General features: G+C 44.3%; 1 pseudogene; it reads left to right on the top strand.

Annotated features, from left to right (window-relative positions):
- Positions 1 to 1879: 1879 nt before the first annotated feature.
- On the top strand, positions 1880 to 4480 carry LOC115577997 (piggyBac transposable element-derived protein 4-like; annotated as a pseudogene).
- The last annotated feature ends 2828 nt before the right edge of the window (positions 4481 to 7308 follow it).

The following is a 7308-nucleotide window of genomic DNA, read 5'->3' as shown; positions in this document are numbered from 1 at the left end:
TCACTAAGCATTGGTCGGACAAAATAATGGCTTGGTTGGATAAACCAAAGCTGCTGCAATCACTAAGCATTGGTCGGACAAAATAATGACTTGGTTGGATAAATCAAAGCTCCTGCAATCACTAAGCATTGGTCGGACAAAATAATGACTTGGTTGGATAAACCAAAGCTGCTGCAATCACTAAGCATTGGTTGGACAAAATAATGACTTGGTTGGATAAATGAATGGCTTGGTTGGACAAAATAATGACTTGGTTGGATAAACCAAAGCTGCTGCAATCCCTAAGCATTGGTCGGACAAAATAATGACTTGGTTGGATAAATGAATGGCTTGGTTGGATAAACCAAAGCTGCTGCAATCCCTAAGCATTGGTCGGACAAAATAATGACTTGGTTGGATAAATGAATGGCTTGGTTGGATAAACCAAAGCTGCTGCAATCACTCATGTGCATGTCCTCTGAGAAACGATCCGTTCTCGGTTTACCCTGTCTGAGAAATAAACTTAGACTCAGAGTGTGAGTGTGTGTGGTTGTGGGTGTGACTTGAACTGAAGGCTGAGTGTGAACGTGTGTAAGACCTGGGCCCGGGGACAGTGGAGAGAGCGCACGTTGTGCGGGGCGAACACTTTTAGACACAAGTGAAAACCTATGTGAGACCGAGGGCCGGAGACAGAGGAGAGAGAGAGCGCATGTTATCTGGGGCAAAACCTTAGACACAGAGTGAAAACTTATGTGAGACCTGGGCCCGGGGTCAGTGGAGAGAGCGCACGTTGTGTTGAGCAAACATTTTTAGACACAGAGTGAAAACTTATGTGAGGCCGAGGGCCGGGGACAGAGGAGAGAGTCTACGTTATGTGGAGTGAACTCTTAGACCCAGAGAGTGAGTGTGTGTATGACTTGAAATGAGGGCTGGGATGGAGGGTTAGAAAGAACTACATTGCCTTCAGGACATTTTCATTTTCATTTTATCTTTTCATTTTATTTTTCTTCACCACAAACCGTTCATTTCCAGAGCGAATGACCAGGAATATGACGGACATTGACCACCAATTTACTGCTACTGCTGCTATTGCTTTCATGTAATAAAAATAAAATGTTGATTCCTGAATCTTGAGTCTCTTGAATCTTCTTGTTTCTGACTGAAGTGAGGGCTGGGATGGAGTGCATGGGATGCAAACAAAAAGAAAACAAACAAAAAACAAGCTATATTACATTAGCCTGCCATCAAGACATTTGTTTTTTTTTTTTTTTATTTCTTGGTTTTTGTTACACCATAAAAGAAAATGTGCAGTTCCAGAGCAAGCGGGATTGGATGATGGACATTTACCATCATGTCACTGCTGTACTTGTACAATGTCATGTGATAAAATAAAACCTTTGAAACTTGAATCTTGAGTTCCTTGAATCTGTTGAATCTTTACCACTGAATAGGTTCTAGGTGGTACATGTATTACTATAAATGATGATTGTTATGATGATTATAATGATAATGATGATGATGATGATGATGAGACTGTTTAGAAGTGGACTAACATACAAAGAGCAGCATTTCGTTTGTTAGTTTGGGGGTTTTTATTTTATGTTGTCCCCTGTGTTGAGAAAGCCATGGCTGCGCATTACAGCACTGACCAGGTTGCGGAAGATATATCTTCTCAAGTCCAACAAGACTACTGGGATTCCGAGGAGGAAGTGGAGGATGTGTCAGAAGAAGAGGATGTGGAGGAGTACAACCCAGAGCATGAAGAAGAAGAAGAAGTAGAAGAAGGAGTAGAAGTAGTAGAAGAAGAAGAAGAAGGAAAACAACAACAACAAGGAGAAGAAGAAGAAGAAGAAGAACAACAAGTCAGAGAGACCTTCCTTTCGAAAGATGGCAATATAGAATGGTCATCAGACGTGGCAGGAAGGCAGAACGGAACTTGAGGCTGATGACCACAACCATGAAGCCAGGACCCACACCGTATGCCGTTTCCCACGCCTGTGACATTGCCTCGACACGTGCCTTTTCATCACACCGGTGATAGAAAAAATCATCGTGGATATGACAAATCTGGAGGGGCGTCGAAAATACGGACAAGACTGAAAAGGGATGGATGTGATTGAGCTGCACGCCTACATAGGGCTGCTAATCTTAGCAGGCGTATTCAGGTCCCGAGGCGAGGCCGCAGCCAGTCTTTGGGACGCAGAGAGCGGAAGGGCCATTTTCCGTGCCATGATGCCACTCAAAGTCTTTCACACTTACTCGAGACTGCTAAGATTCAATGACCGTGAGACGAGACCTGCAAGACGTGCCGCAGACAAACTAGCGGCCATAAGAGACGTCTGGGACGAGTGGGTGGAGCGGTTGCTGTACCTCTACAACCCAGGGCCCGACATAACAGTGGATGAGCAACTGGCTCCATTAAGAGGTGGTGTGGTTAGGGTTATTATTATTAATAGTATTATTATTATTATTATTATTACAGGAGGCCAGGAGGAAAACCAGTCCACGGTGTAATGTTATTTTATACAAGTCAACCAATTAACCCTACTTTCTTATATTCAATGAAAATTAAGCAATAAAACAATGATTTACAAGACTTCTTTAAAAAAACATTTCATTAAAAAGCTAATATACGAGACAAAAAAAACAACAACAACTATTTCCTGTGAGATTTGAACCCCAGTCACCTGAATAGCAGGTTACGGTGTTATCCCCTGTGCTATCTTAGCACTCAATACATGATCTTCACGACAGTGGCTTTCCTGCTGCTCTGTACTGTGTGCGCTGTAACTGTGTTACTGTCCCGGTCGTGCCGCTAACTTTATGTCCTCCAGCAGGACGAACGAAAGAAACGAAACTTCTCTCTGATTTCTCCTAACAGTTTTTTTTCTTTCAGAAATGTGCTTATATTTCCTTGAAACCGATTCCAATATCGCTGAAAACTCCATATTTCTTGTCCGAGCATGGCTGGCAGTGAAAGCTGTAAAATACATAGTAGTATTTTTTGTTTACGGTTGTATAAATGTGAGAATGAAATTTGGGAACTGTTATTGGACCAACCTGCTGTCAATCTTGTATTCTGGTTGTTGATTGGTAAGGGAGGACGTCCTCCCTTAGCGCGTCAAATTACGTATCTTAGCCAATTATGGATCAGCATGAAAAAATCTTAAATGCATTGAGTCAATGGAAGGAGATCCCTCCCACGGAGGACAGATGCCCTCCGTCCTCCGCTAGCCCCCACCTTCCTGCTCCCTGCTCCTCTCACAGACTGCTCTGCCTCCTCCGTCTTCAGCTGTCGCTGTTGAACCGTTTTACGTGGATTTTCTTCCAAAGAAGAAACTTTTTTTAATGATATAATATATATATATATATATATATATCTATATATATATATATATAATATTTTATAAATGATACTGAGATTTGGTAATGATTTATTTCAACCAGTTACTCTTTCTTAAAAAAAAATTGATCTTCCTCTTGCCTCTCAAAAATAGAGGAGGACCAACCTCCTCCGCCTCTATGGACGAGCCTCCTCTGATATATATATATATTCTGTTATAATTACATTTGTATAATTGATTTCTTTTTTATTTCTCTAAGGTTTTTCTTTTTCTTCTCTTTTGTTTGTTGCAGACTAATAATGCAATTATGTCTTGAAAGGTCGTTGTCCGTTCCAGCAGTATATGCACAGCAAGCCAGCAAAGTATGGAATTAAGTCATGGGTCGCCTGCGACGCCAAATCCAGCTACGCATGGAAGATGCAAGTCTACACCAGGAAGCCCGCCAGCGGACGCCCAGAGAAGAACCAGGGGATGAGGGTTGTGCTCGATGTGACAGAGGGCCTGATGGGTCACACCATCACGTGTGACAATTTCTTCACCTCCTACGAACTGGGACAGCAGCTACTGAAAAGGAACGTCACTGTGGTCGGCACGGTTCGTAAAACAAGCCCGAACTGCCACATGCGCTGCGCGTGTCAAAGCGCAGAGAGGTCTTCTCGTCAAAGTTTGCCTTCACGCCCACCACCGCCCTAGTGTCCTCCAACCCAAAGAAAAACAGGAACGTCATACTGTTGAGCACACTGCACGCAAAGGCCGAGGTCGTCGGCCGTCGCAGAGACAGAAAGCCAGCCATCTTCCTAGACTACAACAGCAACAAAGGAGGGGTGGACAACCTAGATAAGCTGATTGGAACATACAGCTGCAGAAGGATGACCGCCCGCTGGCCCCTGGTCGTCTTCCACAACATTGTCGACGTTTCTGCGTACAATGCCTTTGTGCTGTGGAGAGAGATCAACCCTAACTGGATGCCCGGCAAGTGCAACAGCAGGAGGGTGTTTATGGAGCAGCTGGGAAAGGCCCTCGTAACTCCACTCATTCGAAGAAGGGAGCATCTTCCCTGCACGGAGGCGTCTGCGGCGGTCGTGAAAGCTGTCTGGGCTGAGGCCGATGCTGACGTGTGTGTGTGTCTGTGTGTCAGCCTTGGTGGCATGCCTTAACCTTGGTTGGACAAAAATAAAGCTTGGTTTGAGAAATCACAGCAGCTGCAACCACTCAACATTGGTTGGAGGAATGAATGCATTGGTTGGAGGAAAGGATGCATTGGTTGGAAAAATCACAGCAGCTGCAACCACTCTGCATTGGTTGGATGAGTAAGTGCATTGGTTGGAGGAATGAATGGCTTGGTTGGAATGCATTGGTCGGGCAAATGAGTGCATTGGTTGGAGGAATGAATGCATTGGTTGAATAAATCACAGCAGCTGCAACCGCTCAGCATTGGTCGGACAAATGAGTGCATTGGTTGGAGGAATTAATGCATTGGTTGGAGGAATGAATGGCTTGGTTGGAATGCATTGGTTGGAGGAATGAGTGCATTGGTTGGATAAATCACAGCAGCTGCAACCACTCTGCATTGGTTGGATGAATAAGTGCATTGGTTGGAGGAATGAATGGCTTGGTTGGAATGCATTGGTCAGACAAATGAGTGCATTGGTTGGAGGAATGAATGCATTGGTTGGATAAATCACAGCAGCTGCAACCACTCAGCATTGGTCGGACAAATGAGTGCATTGGTTGGAGCAATGAATGGCTTGGTTGGAATGCATTGGTCGGACAAATGAGTGCATTGGTTGGAGGAATGAATGCACTGGTTGGATAAATCACAGCAGCTGCAATCACTCAGCATTCAGTCGGACAAATGAGTGCATTGGTTGGAGGAATGAATGCATTGGTTGGAGGAATGAATGGCTTGGTTGGAATGCATTGGTCGGACAAATGAGTGCATTGGTTGGAGGAATGAATGCATTGGTTAGAATGCATTGGTCGGACAAATGAGTGCATTGGTTGGAGGAATGAATGCATTGGTTGGAATGCATTGGTTGGAGGAATGAGTGCATTGGTTGGATAAATCACAGCAGCTGCAACCACTCTGCATTGGTTGGATGAATAAGTGCATTGGTTGGAGGAATGAATGGCTTGGTTGGAATGCATTGGTCAGACAAATGAGTGCATTGGTTGGAGGAATGAATGCATTGGTTGGATAAATCACAGCAGCTGCAACCACTCAGCATTGGTCGGACAAATGAGTGCATTGGTTGGAGCAATGAATGGCTTGGTTGGAATGCATTGGTCGGACAAATGAGTGCATTGGTTGGAGGAATGAATGCACTGGTTGGATAAATCACAGCAGCTGCAATCACTCAGCATTCAGTCGGACAAATGAGTGCATTGGTTGGAGGAATGAATGCATTGGTTGGAGGAATGAATGGCTTGGTTGGAATGCATTGGTCGGACAAATGAGTGCATTGGTTGGAGGAATGAATGCATTGGTTGGAATGCATTGGTCGGACAAATGAGTGCATTGGTTGGAGGAATGAATGCATTGGTTGGAAAAATCACAGCAGCTGCAACCACTCTGCATTGGTCGGATGAATAAGTGCATTGGTTGGAGGAATGAATGGCTTGGTTGGAATGCATTGGTCGGACAAATGAGTGCATTGGTTGGTGGAATGAATGGCTTGGTTGGAATGCATTGGTTGGAGGAATAAATGCATTGGTTGGAGGAATGAATGCATTGGTTGGAAAAATCACAGCAGCTGCAACCACTCTGCATTGGTCGGATGAATAAGTGCATTGGTTGGAGGAATGAATGGCTTGGTTGGAATGCATTGGTTGGAGGAATAAATGCATTGGTTGGTGGAATGAATGCATTGGTTGGAGAAACAGATGGCTTGGTTGGAATGCATTGGTTGGAGGAATGAATGCATGAATGCATTGGTTGAATAAATCACAGCAGCTGCAATCACTCAGCATTGGTCAGACAAATGAGTGCATTGGTTGGAGGAATGAATGCATTGGTTGGAGGAATGAATGGCTTGGTTGGAATGCATTGGTTGGAGGAATGAGTGCATTGGTTGGAGGAATGAATGCATTGGTTGGATAAATCACAGCAGCTGCAACCACTCTGCATTGGTTGGATGAATAAGTGCATTGGTTGGAGGAATGAATGGCTTGGTTGGAATGCATTGGTCAGACAAATGAGTGCATTGGTTGGAGGAATGAATGCACTGGTTGGATAAATCACAGCAGCTGCAACCACTCAGCATTGGTTGGACAAATGAGTGCATTGGTTGGAGGAATGAATGGCTTGGTTGGAATGCATTGGTTGGACAAATGAGTGCATTGGTTGGAGGAATGAATGCATTGGTTGGATAAATCACAGCAGCTGCAACCACTCAGCAATGGTCGAACAAATGAGTGCATTGGTTGGAGGAATGAATGCATTGGTTGGAGGAATGAATGGCTTGGTTGGAATGCATTGGTTGGACAGATGAATGCATTGGTTGGAGGAATGAATGCATTGGTTGGATAAATCACAGCAGCTGCAACCACTCAGCATTGGTCGGACAAATGAGTGCATTGGTTGGATGAATGAATGCATTGGTTGGAAAAATCACAGCAGCTGCAACCACTCAGCATTGGTTGGACAAATGAATGCATTGGTTGGAGGATTGAATGGCTTGGTTGGAATGCATTGGTTGGAGGAATGAGTGCATTGGTTGGAGGAATGCATGCATTGGTTGGAGGATTGAATGGCTTGGTTGGAATGCATTGGTTGGAGGAATAAATGCATTGGTTGGAGGAATGAATGCATTGGTTGGAGAAACAGATGGCTTGGTTGGAATGCATTGGTTGGAATGCATTGGTTGGAGGAATGAATGCATTGGTTGGAGGAATGAATGCATGAATGCATTGGTTGAATAAATCACAGCAGCTGCAATCACTCAGCATTGGTCAGACAAATGAGTGCATTGGTTGGAGGAATGAA

The sequence above is a fragment of the Sparus aurata genome, unplaced genomic scaffold (assembly GCF_900880675.1).
Source record: "Sparus aurata unplaced genomic scaffold, fSpaAur1.1, whole genome shotgun sequence".
NCBI lineage: Eukaryota > Metazoa > Chordata > Actinopteri > Spariformes > Sparidae > Sparus > Sparus aurata.
This window is presented reverse-complemented; position numbering and strand designations above follow the sequence as displayed.